We start from the raw sequence: 19,674 nt of genomic DNA, 5'->3' as shown, positions 1-19,674 counted from the left end.
ATACAATTTCAAGTCTGCTGCTGCTGCTGCTAAGTCTCTTCAGTCATGTCCGACTCTGTGTGACCCCATAGATGGCAGCCCACCAGGGTCCTCCGTCCCTGGGATTCTCCAGGCAAGAATTCTGGAGTGGTTGCCATTTCCTTTCCAATACATGAAAGTGAAAAGTGAAAGTGAAGTCGCTCAGTCGTGTCCAACTCCCAGCGACCCCATGCACTGAAGCCTACCAGGCTCCTCCGTCCATGGGATTTTCCAGGCAAGAGTACTGGAGTGGGTTGCCATTGCCTTCTCCATTTCAAGTCTAGTTCAGTTTTAAATATATTTTGTTTAACTCTTCAGGATAGACAAATTTGAATGTCTGGCCATTGAAGGAAAAAGACCAAGGAGGAAACAACACAAAAGATATTTGTTAGGATACATATTGTCAATCCCTTCCCTCCTCAAAAGAGGCATTCTTTCACTTAAAAAAAAAAAAAAAATTATTGTTCATCTGATACCAGAATTCCCAGCAAGAATCGGGCAGGATCTTGTTCTTTTGCTAGCCTGGTCCCTCTGTTCATTACACAGTCACCACAGTAGATTTTTCTCTCCCTGCACACAAGGAAACACAGGAAAAATCAGAGTATTGTTAACATTTGGTCTGGACCAAACAAATGCTTTTGAATTTTTAAAAATTGTGGTAAAACATATATAAGTCAATTTTACCACTTTAGATTTAGCTGCACAGTTGATTTGCATCAACTACATACATAGAGTTGTACAGCCATCACCACACAAGGAAAAATCAGAGTATTGTTAACATTTGGTCTGGACCAAACAAATGCTTTTGAATTTTTAAAAATTGTGGTAAAACATATATAAGTCAATTTTACCACTTTAGATTTAGCTGCACAGTTGATTCGCATCAACTACATACATAGAGTTGTACAGCCATCACCACTGTCCATCTCCAGAACTTTTTCATCTTCTCCAACTGAAACTCTGCACCCAACAAATAATAACTCCACCACTCCCTGCCCCTACTCTCACTCCAGTCCCTGGAAACCACCACTCTACTTTCCATTTCTGTGAATTTGATGATTCTACATACCCCATACAAGAGAAATTATACAATATTTGTGCTTTTGTGCCTGGGTTATTTCACTTAGCATCATGTCTTCAAGGTTCATCCACATTGGCACTTGTGTCAGAATTTCCTTCCTTTTTAGGGATGAATACTATTCTGTTTTTTAATACAAGCCACATTTTGTTTCTCCATTCATCTGTTGATAGACCCAGGTTTCCCACTTTTTGGTTATTTTGAGTAATTCTGCTGTGAACTTTATCATGTACAGATATCTATTGTGTATACAAATACCCAAATCCCTACAAATTTGATTTTTAATAGATTCCTAACCCATTCAGCATGTGATGTATATTCAAACCATATTGAGGCTTTTCTTTCAAGAGATTAAAGAGCTCCAGAGACTTCACCAAGAAATCATACATTTGAAATATTTTCCTAATTTTGAAATGTAGATAGAAAATAGGTGTAAACAAGGAGAGAGGCTTAAAGCAAAGGAAATAAAAGTGCAGCTTAATGACTAGATGTAAATATCAAATATCATAACCACTGTAATACATCCTGCATTTATACATCTCCTTTTATAGATATTTGTCTTAGTTTCCTGAAACTGAACATAAAGACTTGAAAACTTGGGGGGCTAAATTGATTACAGTGTTCTTGTGTATGCTCAACTATGCATGCTCAGTTGTGTCTGACCTTTTGCGACCCAGTGGACTGTAGCCCACCAGGCTCCTCTGTTCATGGAATTTTAAGAATACTGGAGTGGATTGCCATTTCCTCCTTCAGGGGATCTTCCTAATCCAGGGATCGAACCCCTGTCTCCTGCGTTTCCTGCATTGGGAGGTGGATTCCTTATCACTGTGCCACCTGGGAAGTCCCTAGAGTGCTCTTAGAATGATACTTAACTCCAGTGAAAATTACTTACCACCGATTTAAACTCTTCAAACTTACTTCTGTGGGTTTCAGAAAACTTAGTTTTCTTACTTAAAAGTGGGCTTAAAAAAAAAAAAGCCTATTTCCAAACACAGATAGCTGCTATCCCTTGCATCTGGGAATTTTGAGAGAGATTTTGTTTTAGCTTCAAATACCATCAAACTTTCCCCTTGCAACCTAAGTGGTTTGCTGTAAACCACTGCAAGTACATTCTCCTGTCACAGGGAGAGACAAATAAAACAGATGGTCCGTTGCACATCAGCCCACATGACCTCAAATAGTGATTCTTATTCTGAAAACTATGCAGAAGAGATGTTTAGTGGAGTAAGTATGTAGCTCAAGCAAGCTTTTTAACTGTAAGCTTCTGGCGCTTGTCCTTGCAGCTACAAGCTCGGACTGTTGCTAGGTAACCGTTTTGAAATGGACACCTAGCGACTATTAACTGCCATCCTTCCTTTCTGCTCCATTATTCTATAAACAGACTTGTAATTGCTAAATCCAGTGTAACATCAGAAGTCCAGGGCAGGAGCTAGGGAGAGAAAGAGAGAGAGATTTTAGACTATTAGTGCCTATTTATGGAAATACTTGAAAAACATATGTCTATCATGAATGACTATTTTCTTTTTATTTCTACTGTTTTAGACCACAACTTACCACTTTCCAAACCAATGTGTTAGTGTTTTAATTTTGTGTTGCTTTGCATTTTAATTTATTTTTTATTTATTTTTGCCTTTTATTTGCTTCAAAATCTTTTTTCCAGTTTTATTGAAGTATAATAAAAATTGCATAGTTAAGGTGCACAGTGTGATGACTTCATATTTAATGTACGTTGTAAAATGATGATCATCATAGTCAAGTTGATTAGCATTCATTACCTCACATGGTTACCTTTTTTTTTCATTTCTTCCCCTCTTCCCACCTCCACTCCGGCAACCACCTGTTTTTTCTCTGTATCTCTTTCTGTTTAGTTATGTTTGTTAATTTGTCTTGTTTTTTAGATTACACTTGTATATGAAATCATGTCGGATTTATCTTTCTCTGTCTGACTTATTTTACTCAGTTTAATACCCTCTGGGTCCACCCATGTTGTTGCAAATGGCAAGATTCATTCTGTTTTGTGGCTGAATAATGTTCCACTGTGTATATATGTATATATATCACATCTTTATCCATTCATCTACTGATGAGCATTTAGGCTGCTTCTCTGTCTTGGCTATTGTAAATAATGCCATGATGAACACAGGCATGCATGTATCTTTTCAAATTACTCTTTCTGTTTTCCTTTGAAAAATACCCAGAAGTGGGATTGCTGGATTATATAGTTATTCTGTTTTTAGGTTTTTTTGAGGAAACTCCATACTGTTTTCCATAGTGGTTTCACCAAATTTACATTCCCACCATGTTGCTTTAATTTTTAAAGGTTATGCTTAACATTTCTCTCAAAATCCAGTAAGTATATAATTTTGATATAAAAGAAGTGAAAACTAAATTTGTACTGTCCTTTAGCTCATTTAAAAATTCTTTTGTGAAGATGATGAGTTCGTGTGAATTATGTTCCCAATTATTACTCCATTCAAGGGCATAGTCTTATTGTGAGCAGGAGTCCACTCTGTGTCCCCCTTTCATTGGCTAGAATTAGGTGTTTAAGAAGACCCCAGAGTGTCTTAGGAGAGGTATATAGTAAAAAGTTATGTACCCTCGATTTGTGAGGGATTGAGGGATTGATGGAAGATAGAAGGCAGGGAGGAAAAGATACAAGTAAAATCTATATTAGTTGGGATTAGATTTGTGACATTCAAAACAAGAGTGGGTTGAGTAAGGCAGAAATGTCTTTGTCATTCCGTGTCAATTCAGCTAGTATGGTGGTTCTGCAGTCACAAGAAATGAGTTTCTTCTGTCCTCAACCCTGTCTTCCACCTTGTCCCAGGTGTGGGTTCCTGCTGGACATGGTGCCCCACTGTGCTCAGTAGGAAAGAAGAAAAGTGAGAAGGGAGTCCCCTCCCTTTCAGGACACTCCTGGAAATTTCACATCCCACTTCCAACTAGACCACAATGTTCATGGACAGTTTCTTTTAAGCCTGTAGTCTGACACACTCCATTCATTTTCAGAGCTACTTAGATTAACACTTGATTCCCTGCTACCCTACCCTCCCGCCAGGAGGCTGCTTTATACATTTAATACAGATAAATTGTTTTGTCAATGCTGTGTTCTATCTCAGGATCCCTCACCCTCCTCTAAATGATTTATAAATTTGCATATACTATGATTCACTCCTTGTGCTATACATATAAAATTCTATAGGCTTTGTTACATATAATTTTAAATATTAATAACATAAACTGTTTTGATATTTAATATATTATGTATAATAATTTAGTCTAGTAATTTAATATATTATGTATAATAATTTACATTAAAATAGATTATCAGTTCAGTTCAGTCACCCAGTCATGGCGACCCCATGAATTGCAGCATGCCAGGCCTCCCTGTCCATCACAAACTCCCGGAGTTTACTCAAACTCATGCCCATCGAGTTGGTGATGCCATCCAGCCATCTCATCCTCTGTCATCCCCTTCTCTTCCTGCCCCCAACCCCTCCCAGCATCAGGGTCTTTTCCAGTGAGTCAACTCTTCACATGAGGTGGCCAAAGTATTGGAGTTTCAGCTCCAGCATCAGTCCTTCCAATGAACACCCAGGACTTATCTTCTTCAGGATGGACTGGTTGGATCTCCTTGCAGTCCAAGGGACTCTCAAGAGTCTTCTCCAACACCACAGTTCAAAAGCATCAATTCTTCGGCGCTCAGCTTTCTTCACCGTCCAACTCTCACATCCATACATGACCACTGGAAAAACCATAGCCTTGACCAGATGGACCTTTGTTGGCAAAGTAATGTCTCTGCTTTTTAATATGCTGTCTAGGTTGGTCATAACTTTCCTTCCAAGGAGTAAGCGTCTTTTAATTTCATAGCTGCAGTCACCATCTGCAGTGATTTTGGAGCCTCAAAAAATAAAGTCTGACACTGTTTCCACTGTCTCCCCATCTATTTCCCATGAAGTGATGGAACCAGATGCCATGATCTTCGTTTTCTGAATGTTGAGCTTGAAGCCAACTTTTTCACTCTCCTCTTTCACTTTCATCAAGAGGCTTTTTAGTTCCTCTTCACTCTCTGCCATAAGGGTGGTGTCATCTGCATATCTGAGGTTATTGATATTTTTTCCAGCAATCTTAATTCCAGCTTGTGCTTCTTCCAACCCAGCATTTCTCATGATGTACTCTGCATATAAGTTAAATATGGTGACAATATACAGCCTTGACGTACTCTTTTTCCTATTTGGAACCAGTCTGTTGTTCCATGTCCAGTTCTAACTGTTGCTTCCTGACCTGCATACAGGTTTCTCAAGAAGCAGGTCAGGTGGTCTGGTATTCCCATCTCCTTCAGAATTTTCCACAGTTTATTGTGATCCACACAGTCGAAGGCTTTGGCGTAGTCAATAAAGCAGAAATAGATTATAAACCACAGCAAATCGTTTGCTTAGCATTGCACAGCTGTTAAGTGGCAGAGCTTGAATTCAAACTGAGATGGATGAATCTTCAAAGCCTCCGTTCCTTCTTCCATGCCATTCTCTGTCTCCAAGAATTTCAAATCTGAATCTTCTCATGTGGGAGGGAAAACTTTAGATATCCCTATGTAGAGTTGCTTGCTCTTTCCCATATATTGGCATAACACTTTCTAGATACCAGATCAGGTCTGGAGAGTGGCTGTGAAAGGTTTTTTTTTTTGTTTTTTTTTTTTAGAAATGCCAAGTGTCATTGCATGAAAACAGCACATTGGCAGCTGATTTGGTAATAGATCAATGAAAGGGCACAGACCCGTGAAAGCTGTGGATAGAGCCTCACTAGCGGTCAACTGTAAAATCCCATTCCATCACACATATCTCCCCCTTGTTGTATTAGTATGTTGAACCTGTCAGTAGCTATTTGCAATCTCTGCTACCTCCAGCTGACCAGTAACTAGCTGATACTTCATTTATCCATCCCTCATCACCTTATTACCCAACTGTGCCCTCTCACCTCTCATGTTATAATGTACCCAGTACAGTTGCTCCCTTCTGTTATCATGATTATGGCTGTGGAGGCTGAAAGAAAGTGGAAGAAGACAACATGAGCTTTGTGTCAAAAGTTTTGCAGTCCAAGGAAGAGAACAAATGCCTTTTTCATAGAAACTCAGCTAAAATTCAAAATGAACCCCACTGAATTTTTCTCCGCCCTGACCTGCCATTCCAATGCTTTCTATGGTGGAGTGCATTGATCCATTAATGGTCTTTATCCATTCCTCATTCTTCCTTGGTAGAAAATCATTCAGTGATACCAGGCTCATGGCTGTTCAGAATAATGTTTTCCATACTCTCTGGAAAACCACTCTATTGATGCAGTTGCCTCCCCCAGGAGTGCAGGTTAACAACAATTCTGAAACTGCTATACATGTGTGCCGGAATTGAACAGTTAAGTAAATAGACATGGATGGTGAGAAACAGTTTTTTCTCTGTTGTAGCAAGGGAAATTGGCTATAATGATCTATGTGGTAGTGGGTTTGAGGTGAAAGTATCTATATGTTTTCAGGTTTAGATTAATATACATGCAAATAGTTATGTATAGAAATACTGAAGGATGTGTGTCAATACATGGGTTAGTATACACACATACAGTTCCTCTTTCAGCTGAGAAGCAAAAACACCCCGGTAGCAATGAGCACATATATCTCCCAGATCTTGATTTCCAATACCATCCTCCAGTAAAAGGAACCGGGGCGTCTCAAGAAATGGCTCATCCTAAGACCGTGGCAGAAAATATGCAAGATGAACTTGGAGCACCTTATAGAACCAGAAAATGAAGAAGTGCTGAAGAAAAACCACAATGAAGAACCATGTCAAAGAAACAAGGAGCCAACTGAAAGGCTCTCTGTGGTCAAAGTTGGAAAACCTTGAGCAAGAGATTTAAGTGTTTACATCAACAGAGGAATGGGTAAAGAAGATGTGGTACATATATACAATAGAATGGTACTCAGTCATAAAAAGGAATGGAATTATATCATTTATAGAGATGTGGATGGACATAGAGACTATCATATAGAGTGAAGTAAGTCCAAAAGAAGAAAATCAGATGTTGTATATTAACCATATATGCTGAATCTAGAAAAATGGTATAGATAATCTTATTTGCAAAGTAGAACTAGAGACACAGACATAGAGAACAAACATCGATACCAAAGGGGAAGGAGGGGCGGATGGGATGAACTGGGGGATTGGGATTAACATATACACACTACTGTGTATAAAACCCATAACTAATGAGAACCTACTATATAGCATAGGGAACTCTACTTGGTGCTCTGCGATGACCTACGTGGGAAGGAGATCCAAAAAAGAGGGGATATATGTGTGTATACAAATGGCCGATTCCCTTTGGGGTACAGCAGAAACTGACACAGCAGTAGAAAGCAACTATACTCCAATTTTTTTAAAAAATTAAAATTATTGGATTATAACTAAAAGTGTATTTTACAAAACCGTGAATCTGTACTGATACAGAAAATGACTGAATAAATAGGATCTTCAAATAATTTATGTAGATAATCTGCCCTCAAGGAGATGGATCATAACTCCCTACTCCTTAAGTGTGAACTCTGCATTGTGACTTCCTTGTGAAGGCTACAGAATGGAAACATGGACAAAGAGGGCAAATTGTAAAGTTACCATAGCGGAATCTGACAAATGTTATCTCAGCCAAGAGATTAAGGGTAACATTAACAATGATAACCCATGCTGAAAGTTTATGTTCTTGACATGATATGATGAAAATGGCATTCTGCTACCTCTGGGGTCTTCCTCTTAAGAATACTTAGCCCCAGGGGAATTCCTTGGTGGTCTAGTGGCTAAGACTCCATGATCCCAATGCAGGGGCCTGGGTTCAATCCCTAGTTGGGGAACTAGATCCCACATGCCACAACAAAGATCAAAGATCCTGCAGGCCACAACTAAGATCCAGTGAAGCCAAATAAATAAACAAATGAGAATATATTTTTAAAATGTCCTTAAAAAAAGAACACTTAACCCCAGTCTAATGATAAAAGAATTAGACAACTCTCAGTGGAGGGACATTCTATTTATTCCTCAAAACTGTCAAGTTCACCAAAAAAAAAAGTCTGAGAATCTGTCACAGTCAATAGAAGCCTAAGAAGATATGATGATTAAATGTATCCAGGATGAAGTCTTAGAAAAAAGACGGTAGGTAAAAACTAAGGAGATATGAAAAATAGGGACAATAGTTATTAATAACATGTCAATATTGTCATGATAGTATTTCATTACACTATAACAATTATATCACAGTATTGTAAAATAGTAATAGTGAAGACTGGGTGTGGGATACATGGAAACTCTCTGTACTCTCTGTAATTTTTCTATAAATATAAAACTGCTCCTGGGCTTCCCTGGTGGGTCAGTGGTTAAAAAAAAAAAAATCCATCTCCAATGCAGGAGACACAGATCCCTGAGAAGATCTTCCCCGGGAAGACCCCACATGCCGCAGAGCAGCTGAGCCTGTGTGCCACGACTATGGAGCCTGCGCTCTAGAGCCCAGGAGCCGCAACTACTGAAGCCCAGGTGCCCTAGAGCCTGTGCTCCACAACAAGACAGTGAAAGTGCAAGTGCAAGTCGTTCAGGCCTGTCCGACTCTTTGCGACCCCGCGGACTGTCCGTGGAATTCTCCAGGCCAGAATACTGGAGTGGGTAGCCTTTCCCTTGCTCCAGGGGATATTCCCAACCCAGGGATCGAACCGGAGTCTGCCGCATTGCAGATGGATTCTTTACCAGCTGAGCTACCAGGGAAGCCCACAACAAGTGGAGCCACTGCAATGAGAAGCCTGTGGACCATACCCAAGAGTAGCCGCTCGTTCTCAGCAACTAGAGAAGCCTGCATGCAGTAATGAAGACTCAGCGCAGCCAAAATAAATAAAAATGTAAAAACTGCCCTAAAATAAACTGTTTATTTTTTAAGATAATAATACATGAAAAGTACTTGGTACATTGTAAGCGTTCAGTGTGTGTGTGTTGACCTGTTGTTCAGTCACTCAGTTGTGTCCAACTCTGCTACCCCGTGGACTGCTCTCGCCAGTCCTTACCATCTCCTGGAGTTTGCCCACACTCATGTCCATCGAGTTGGTGATGCCATTCAACCATCTCATCCTTTGTCGCCCTCAATCTTTCCCAGCTTCAGGGTCTTTTCCAGTGAGTTGGTTCTTTGCATCAGGTTGCCAAAGTATTGGAGCTTCAGCATCAGCCCTTCCAATGAATATTCAGGATTAATTTCCTTTAGGATTGACTGGTTTCATCTCCTTGCAGTCCAAGGGATTCTCAAGAGTCTTCTCCAACACCACAGTTCAAAAGCATCAATTCTTCGGTGCTCAGCTTTCTTCACAGTCCAACTCGCACATCCCTACATGACTACAGGAAAAACCATAGCTTTGACTATATAGACTTGTTGGTAAATTGATGTCTCTGCTTTTTAATATGCTGTCTTGGTTTATCATAGCTTTTCTTCCAAAGAGCAAGAATCTTTTCATTTCATGGCTTCAGTCACCATCTGCAGTGATTTGGGAGTGATAGCTTATGGTGAACTGTGTCAGATTGGTGATCTCCAAAGAAGATTTGGCTTCAGGACCAGGGACCAGGCTTGATCACTCAAAAGCTTTTGCATAGCAGAGTTTTATTAAAATATGAAAAGGGGCAGAGAAAGCTTCTGACATCGACATCTGAAGGGGGACGGAGAGTGCCCCCTCGCTAGTGTTAGCAAGGGAGTTATATACTTTTTAAATTAGTTATTACAATAAATTGAAAGAGTGTCTCAAGGTTGTAAAGATCTTACTAGACCCACTCCTATAATTTACATTCTAAGATAACAGGATTCGTCAGAAGGTTTTCAGGAAGGAGAAACTGTCCTCAAGCAGGATACATTGCTGTTTTATAATCCTTAGTAGGGAGTTTAAACTGAGTAATTTGTTGTGTAATCATCAGTTCTGGGCTTAAAGAAAAAAATGTTTTATGTGACTAAGACTAAGGAATGTAGAGGAAAAAAAACATGTTTGTCCTTTTCTCCTCCTTGAGAGCCCTAGACCCCTCTCTCCTCCTTGGGGACCCCGGACTTTCTCTCCACCTGCCTAGGAATTGACTCTCTCAGGAGCCCAAGAAAATAAAGTCTGTCATTGTTTCCATTTTTTTCCCATCTATTTGCCATGAAGTGATGGGACCAGATGCCATGATCTGAGTTCTTTGAATGTTGAATTTTAAGCCAGCTCTTTTACTCTCTTCTTTCATCTTCATCTAGAGCCTCTTCATTTCCTCTTCACTTTCTGCCATTAGGGTGGTGTCATCTGCATATCTGACGTTATTGCTAGTGTTGACCTGATCTTGTTAGTGTTATTAATATTAGTATTGTTTGTGCTGACCTGAGCTTGTTGGTACAATTCCCCAAACTGAGGGAACAAATATCTCCCCTGCCATGGGAACTCTGCATAGTGAGACAGCATTTTTGGAATTTCTCCAAATTCCTGCAGCGTTAGTTCTTCTCCTGAGAGGGTGTATAGAACATGTTTTCATAAAGAAAACAAACAGCCTTTTTTTTTTTTTTAAAGCATCCAGAGTCTGGAACAAATATGGACTTGAACACCAGAGAGTAGGGAGTGACATATGAGCACAAAGCTTATGTTGAAACTGACTCACTTCGCAGAAGATAACAGAGTTGCAGTGTCCTGATTAGTCACACCCCCTACTCTGCTCTAATGGTGATTACAAAAGCCATACTGTTTTTATGGGCGACACCCAATGAGCCAGACTAAACAGGAGGAATTAAGGGAGTGTTTAAATAGGAGTGCCGAATGATGACACCAGCCTCGTTGCTTCAGAGAACTTATACCCATTGCAAGCCCAGCAACCCGGAGCAAGTGGGGGAAACCAACTCTTTGAAGGAGTTTAAGTAATCAAGTGACATGAAACACAAGATGCAGAGGGACTGAAGATCCAGAGAGGGTTCTGGAAGCACCCAGCAAGATGAGCCACTGAGAGAGACAGGGTTTCTCATCCTAGCTTTTAGAGAGCTAAGCTCATGTACTTTTCCTTGATGATTTTTTTTTTTTTTACAAATCATTTCTTTTTCACTAATTCTTTCCTCATTTGTATCCATTTTTCTCTGTTACCTTTGCTCTGTTCACAATCAGCAAACCAAATAAGTACCAAGTGTAAGAAGTTGACAGAAAAACCCTATATGCAAAACAGAAAAAGAGACACAGAAATACAGAACAGACTTTTGAACTCTGTGGGAGAATGTGAGGGTGGGATATTTCAAAAGAACAGCATGTATATTATCTATGGTGAAACAGATCACCAGCCCAGGTGGGATGCATGAGACAAGTGCTTGGGCCTGGTGCACTGGGAAGACCCAGAGGAATCGGGTGGAGAGGGAGGTGGGAGGGGGGATCGGGATGGGGAATACGTGTAAATCCATGGCTGATTCATGTCAATGTATGACAAAACCCACTGAAATGTTGTGAAGTAATTAGCCTCCAACTAATGAAAAAAAAAAAAAAAGTTGAGATTTTATATATATATATATATATCTTTATCAAGGACATTCCTAAGTGAAATAAATTATCAGGTTATCTTTGTTTAAAAAAAAAAAAAAAGAAGTTGACAGAAAACAAATGAAAACCATATATGCTTTTGTGTGGAGGGATCTGTATTGCTAAAGGTAATGAGTTATATTTACATTTACCCTGTTACAACAGGGTTCTGTTTTACTTGAAGCTGTAGGTATTAGAATGTTTAGAAGGTTCAAACATGCGAAACAAACACCATCTTTATGCCAGTGAGAGTGACTGATGATGAAGGCATAATGTGTCTAAAGTACAAGTAAACACATTTGGAGTGAATTTTGTTTATTACTAAGAATGGTTTTGTAAACAGTTTATATCATACAAATGGCTGTTTTGATCCTGTGTGGCTCATGTAGCATGACAAAATTTTGTCTACTATTAATTGTATCTCTCAAATTTCCATAGCTTGACAGTTTTAAGAAGTGTTTCAGACACTTCATCACCATTGGTGTCACCTTGACATCTGTTTCATTTTAGCTCAAGGTAACTTACATCTTACAAATATATTTAAAACTAGATTCTTCTAAAAAAACAAAACAAAACAAAAACCCTGGGATGAAGACTACTATAAGATTTTAATAATTTTGTAATAATTTAAAATATGTAGTAATAAAAATAAATGAAAAAAAATATGTAGTGTGAAAGTGAAAGTCTCTCAGTCGTGTCCAACTCTTTGTGACCCCATGGACTATATAGTCCATGGAATTCTCCAGGCCAGAATACTGGAGTGGGTAGCCATTCCCTTCTCCTGGGTAAAGTATGTAGAATTACACAGAAATCTAGAAACCATTACATCATGGTCCTCTGGCTTTGTCTCCTTCCTGGAGTCCATTCTTGGGTCACATCAGAAGATCCCTGAACTGAGGCTCTTCTGCAAAAGTCTCCATCTGGCTGCCCTTCAGAAGTTTCCAAAAGGAAGCCACACGTTGGATAAAATAATCAGTATCTCTGAGAGCAGGATCCAGTTATCAGTATTTGTAAAATTTTCAGGTGAAATTTTCAGGTGATTCTAAGATATAACCAGATTTGAGAACCACTGTCCCTATACAAAAAGGAACTGCTTGATGAAAAATGAGCTTGTGTGACCCTCTGGCATACAGAATTTTGGGGTCCCATCATTTCTAATAATGTTTGAAGAATCAAAAGCAAAGTTAGACTTTGAGAAATTCTTTTACAGACAGTGCATAAAAAGTTTTCCCCATGTTTGTAATTGATTCGGGGTGGTGGAAGCATCTTAAAATTAAATGAGGGATGGGCATAATGAGACTAATTGGTAATTACTTGTAGACCATGTATTTTCTGCTAGGGCAGCAACTTGCTTTGTTGGAATTACTGGCTACAGATTAAGGAACAAGATCTTGAAAGAACATTTACAGTAACTGAGTCACCTGCTGTCACAACAAACTGATTTCTTACCTGAGAGGCTTTCAAACTCAGGAATAGTAAATGCTTTTAAATGAGTTGTAACAAGCATAAGATGTAGATAAATGACTTTGGGGAGTTGGTTGCTCAAGCAAGACTGAATATAGAAAATTCTTCTCTAAATCTAGCTCTGACATTGATTCACTCATTGATCTTTCGGGATTTAGTTTTTTTGTGCTTTCATTTTCCCAGCTATAAAATAGAGTATTAGCATCTGTTTCATGGTAGTATTAAAAATTATTTATAATGCACTTTGAAGATGAAAAATACATGTAATTAACTTCCATGAGAGTTCCCATGGAAGTTGCTGAAGATATGACTAAAGCTCATTGTTCAAGCTGGAAGTTAGACTCTCTTAAATGAGTGCCTTTTCAACTCTTTGTCCATTCATTGATTCAACAAATATTCAATTCAATTGTGACCGATCATGTGCCAATGCTTAGGTTACTCAGGGGTGAAAAAAATCCCCTATCCTCATGAAGTTATAGTCTTGTGTGGAGAAACAGAAAACAACCAAACATATCCAGGTAAACATAAGTGCTTGAGGAAGGGGTAGAAGGAGTTGGGTAAAGAGAGAGAGTTAAACAGGGTAGGAGTGTGGATCCAATTTGGTTAGAGAAGGTCTCTAGGGAAGGTAACAAGAAAAAATGCAGGAAGGAGTTTCATGCAAACGTCTTAGGAGAGAGATTTCCAAATAGAAGGATTCATTAGTGGGCAGGGTTCCAGATCCTCAGGAATAATACAAAGGCCATCACAAGTGGAATGGAGTGAGTGGGGAGATACTATTTTAAATTAGTATCAATCCATGCATTATCAGAGTCAAAGTAATACTATACTTCTTTCCCAAGTATACAATGATGGTTTACACATTAGCATAGGAACTCCAAAAACATAGACCTAAATATTCTTTTCTCTCCATCTTTCCTTCCTTCCCTCCTTTCTCCCTCTTTTTCTTTCTTTCTTCTAGTTTTATTCAGATATGAATATAATTGAAAAAAATATAATTAACATACAGCACTGTATAAGTTTAAGGCATACAACATAATGATTTGACATAGATACATCATGAAATGATTATCACAGTAGGCTTAGTGAACATCCATCATCTCACACAGATACAAAATAACAGAAAAAGAAAAAAATATATTTTTCCTTGTGATGAGAATTCTTAGGAATTACTCCCTTTAACAACTTTCATATATAATGTACAGCAATGTTCATTATATTTATCATGTTGTACATTATATCCCCAGTATTTATCTTATAGCTGGAAATCCTTTTTTTAGTCAAATACTTATTAGTACCCATTATTTCCTAGATTAAAAAAACAAATTTTGTTCTCAAGCAGTATACTGTTTAGAGAATTATATACCAAAGTTTGCTCTCAGATGAAACTAAATTAAATTAGTATTATGTTTGTGCTAGTGTTTAGACAGATTCTAAATGCTGGTGATGTTACACTTTAAAAAAAAAATTCTAGCCAAGTTACACAATAAGAAAAAAGTGACTCCTAAAAAATAATGACACTGGAATTAGGCTCCAAAAGACTAATTTTTAAAATTTTCTCTATGATCTCAAACAATCCACTCTGTTTTTTGATTAGACTGAAGGATTATTCAGAAGAACACAGTGAATGCTTTCTAGAAGATATATCTTGTAGAATATAGTACTGACAAAGGAAAACATATTAACAGGTTTATCATCAGAATAATAAGAAAACATCTGAAAGATATTGAATATTTTAGGCAAACCAAAATGTATAGATAATAAGGTAATGGATAACACATTTTGGTTAAAGATAATCTGTAATCTGTATTTTATTTCATTTATATAAGATTAACAGCAATGCCTGCTTAAATAACTTGGTCTTATTTTCTCATTCTCTTTAAAAAAAAAAATTTAAACAACTCATGGCCAAAACTGTATCCAGTATTACCCAGATGACAGATAACATATCATTTTATCTGTAAATATTACATTATGTACCTTGAAAACCGACTTAGTCATTCAGTCATATCTGACACTTTGCTACCCCATGGACTATAGCCTGCCAGGATACTCTGTCCAGGGATTTTCCAGGCAAGAATACTGGAGTGGGTTGCCATTCCCTTCTCCAGGGCATCTTCCTGAACCAGGAATCAAACCTGGGTCTCCTGCATTGCAAGCAGATTCTTTACCATCTGACCCACCAGAGAAACCTCTACCTTGAAAGAAAGTGAAAAGGGAAAGTGCAAGTCACTCAGTCGTGTCCGACTCTTTGCAACCCCATGCACTATACAGTCCATGGAATTCTCCAGGCCAGGATACTGGACTGGGTAGCCTTTCCCTTCTCCAGGGGATCCCCAGGGATAGAACCCAGGTTTCCCACATTGCAGGCAGATTCTTTAGCAGCTGAACCACAAGGAAAGCCCAAGAATACTGGAGTGGATAGCCTATCCCTTCTCCAGGGGATCTTCCCGACCCAGGAATCAAACCAGGGTCTCCTGCATTGCAGGCAGATTCTTTACCAGCTGAGCTATCAGGGAACCTCAAAAAGATAGTCTTGAAACAAAAAAACAAACAAGCAAAAAACACTGAACGATGCTTCAGTAGTAGTGTGACAACCTCCATTGTACTTTTTGTCTCTGTAAGTCTGACTACTCTAGATACCTCATGAAATTGGAATCAAACAGTATTTGCCCTTTTGTGACCAGTTTATTTCACTGAGCATAATGTCTTCAAGGTTCAACCATGTTGCAGCATGTGTCAGAATGTTCTTTCTTTTTAAGACTGAATAATATTACATTGTGTATATTTTGTCTATCTGATTATCTCATAATTCTTTTTTAACTGTTTTATTTCCAGCTTTATTTACAAATTCACTGAATTCTTTAGGGGCAAAAGGCCACATAGAATATGTGGTAGTGATATTTTTCAAAACCCAAAGAGACGAGGAATCTAAGAATCAACTGACAGAATATAAATGCTTTGAAAGATCATTTTAGGAACTCCAACAATCCAAAGTCAACCACTTCAAAAATAAAAACAAACTGCTTGGGAATCCCTGGCAGTCCAGTGGTTAGGACTCAGAGCTTTCGCTGCCGTGGGCCTGGATTCAGTCCTTGGTCGGGAAACTAAGATCTCTCAAGCCATGCATCGTGGCCAGAGGAACAGAGCAAAGCCAAAGGCACACTGCCTTCCACAGGACCCGTTTGGTGGATGCGGTCACCTGCCCCACAGGCCAGCATCACTGCAGGGTGCCCTGAGCCAGTGAGCCTGGCTCTGTGTGCCCAGCCTGGCCGGCTGGAAATGAGGACGGGGCTCTGGCATGTTGATTCAGTGCCCTTGGCAGAGGCACTGCCAGTGTTTTTCCCACACAGAATTTCCCAATACATCTGAAGTCAGCTTGTAGAGCAACAAGATGCTGTGAGCCTGCATGGTCATTAAGTCACTTCTAATGCAGTCTCTTGAAAGACTATGTAAATATCAGAGAGTCAAATGGGAATAGATATTTTGCATTATTGATGTCAGGGAATGAAAATCTGAAGGTTCTGAACTCATTGTAGTTAATTATATATTGACAGGGTTGGAATATTGGAATTACAGTTCTAGGACTTCCCAACTTCTTTCCAACCTACTCTTTAAAAATATTATACTGAAGTCAACATCAGGATCATATATTAACATTTATGAAATTTAAAATATATTTTCCTTTTTTTTTGGCTGTGTCACACAGTATGTGGGATGTTAGTTCCCAGATCAGAGCTTAAACCTGAGCCCCCTATATTGAAAACAGAGAGTCTTAGCCACTGAACCACCGGGGAAGTCCTTGAAATATTTTAATTACGTTGACTAAACCAACAAATTGTGTGATGACAAAATTTTCACCATTGACTTGAAATATACTGTTGTTCAGTTACAAAGTCATATCTGACTCTTTGTGATCCCATGGACTGCAGCCAGGCTGCAGGCTCCTCTATCCTCCACTATCTCCAGGAGCTTACTCAGATTCATGTGCATTGAGTGGGTGATGCTATCCAACCATCTCATCCTCTGTTGTCCCCTTCTCCTTTTGCCTTCAATCTTTCCCAGCATCAAACTCCTTTCCAATGAGTCGGCTCTTTGCATCAGGCCAAAGTATTGGAGCTTCAGCTTTGGCATCTTCCAATTTTCTCTCTTCCAATGAATATTCAGGATTGATTTCCTTTAGGATTGACTGGTTTGATCTCCTTGCAGGCCAAGGGACTCTCAAGAATCTTCTCCAACACTGAAATTCAAAAGCATCAATTATTCAGTGCTTAGTTTCTTTATGGTCCAACTCTTACATCCATACATGACCACTGGAAAACCGTTGTTTTGACTATGTGGACCTTTGTTGGCAAAGTGATATCTCTGCTTTCTAATATGCTGTCTAGGTTTGTCATAGCTTTCCTTCCAAGGAGCAAGAGTCTTTTAATTTCATGAAATATGATTGATGGTTAACTTTTTTTGGAAGTATACTTGATTTACAATGATATATTAGTTTCAGATGTACAGCAAAGTGATTCAGTCATATATATATATATATATATACACATATGTATATATATTCTTTTTCATATTCTTTTACCTTATATATATATATATAAAACATAAAATATTGGTTTGAGTTCCTTGTGCTTGTCTATCTTGTATATAGACAAGTAGGTCCTTGTTGGTTGTCTATCTTGTATATAGTAGTGTATATCTTTAATCCCAAACTCCTAATTTATCCCTCCCCCTCTACGTTCCCCTTTGGTAACCATAAATTTGTTTGCTATGTTTGTGGGTATATTTCTGTTTTGTATATAAGTTAATTTGTATCATTTTTTGTTTTAATAAGCTTTCTGCATTTTGTTCTCTTGTACATATGTATCTATACAGACCCTTCCTGTCACAAAATGCCTTATATATGAGAGAGGAAATAACAATATTCACTTCATCTTCCAATATTATTATTGGGGGAAATAATATTTACCAGTTTGAAGTCTAAGTAAACCAAACATGGTATAAAATACAGTTCTCTAGTTGTACTAATGATAGGTAAAAGCACTATCCAAATTATGCCTAAATGGAGAATCATGGAATATTAATGTTGAATGTGAAGATTCTGTAACTCGGGGAGCTATAATCCCTTTAGATACATGAATTGAGAATCAAGTGAAAGCTATGGATCTTCTTTCTCATAAAATGCATATAATTTTTCTTACAATTTCATGTGTTTATGGACCATCTGATACTTCAAGCATCTGGTATAATTCATGTCCTTTCTTTTATGCTTAGTGGAATTGAGAGTCATGGTGATTAAGTGTCCCACGCACAGCTACAGATTGAAGCAGGGTAGAAGGTTCACTCCAAATGATTTTTACTATCTTAGTTATGAAATTCCTAAGCAAATGATTGATGTGAGCGGCCTCACTGGGCCCAAGGTATCACCCACCCAGCTTCTGACAGTGCCTCAAATTTTCGCATGTGGGGGTTTCAGGTAACACCCAGCCCTTGGTATCTGAGGGGGCATTGGTTCCAGGACCCCCATGCATAAGAAACCCATGGATGCTCAAGTCCCTTATATTAAATGAAGTATTTGCACATTACAGACACACATTCTCCCTTATACTTTAATTCTTCTCTAGATTACTTATGTTAACTAACACAATGTAAATATCTGCATGTACCTGACAAATTCAAGTTTTGCTTTTTGGAATTTCTGGAATTCCGCCCCCCCCCTGCCCCCCGAATATTGTTGATATACAGTTGATTGTGGTGTGGAATCTGAGGATATGGAAAGCCTGTCTGCACTTGTATTAACATAGACAGGATATTAAGCACTGCCCTGCATCCAAATGCCAGATGAAGGCACCCAGAGGATGACAGGGGTCACTCACCCAGACTCTCTCGCAGGCTGAATTCTCCTTTGGGACTCTTGGACCCCTAATCTGTTGTTGCCTTTGAGGCCTTTATGCATTTGCCTTTTCTAATGACCAGCTTTGCAGAACATGTAGGAAGAGAGGCTAGAGAAATCTGATGTCAAAAAAAAGGGGGAGGGGGCAGGAAACCATGTTTACCAAGAATAAAGCAAGGCGGCATTTTCAGAAATTGAACTGATTGGAATTTTTTTGTAGCCAGAAGTGAGACTTCTGAAAATTTTTTTTTTTTTTGGGGGGGGGGGGAAATGTTTTGTATTCAATTACTAGGCAACGTAGTCTCAATGTTTTTGACATGTATTTTAAAATACCAGCTTTATGAGTCTCACACAATTAACTTGGGGAAATCGCACATGCTAAATAAAATGTTGCACAAAGGGCAAGAAGGAAGCTTAGATCCATATTCCAGGAAAGAGGGGATATTTCCTTGTGAACATACTTGCTCTCAAACAAATCACAAACTGAAATATAGAAACATAATCTTAACTATAACTTAAATATAACAAGCACTTTTGTGATTGCTTGAGCAAAACATATGTCCTTTTTTGCATGACTTTCTTTTGAAATATAACTTATTCTAATGACAAAGATAATACCTATTATAGAAAATTTGGAAAAAAAACTTG

This window comes from Dama dama, chromosome 32, assembly GCF_033118175.1.
Source record: "Dama dama isolate Ldn47 chromosome 32, ASM3311817v1, whole genome shotgun sequence".
Classification (NCBI taxonomy): domain Eukaryota; kingdom Metazoa; phylum Chordata; class Mammalia; order Artiodactyla; family Cervidae; genus Dama; species Dama dama.
Note: the sequence above shows the minus strand (reverse complement) of the source record.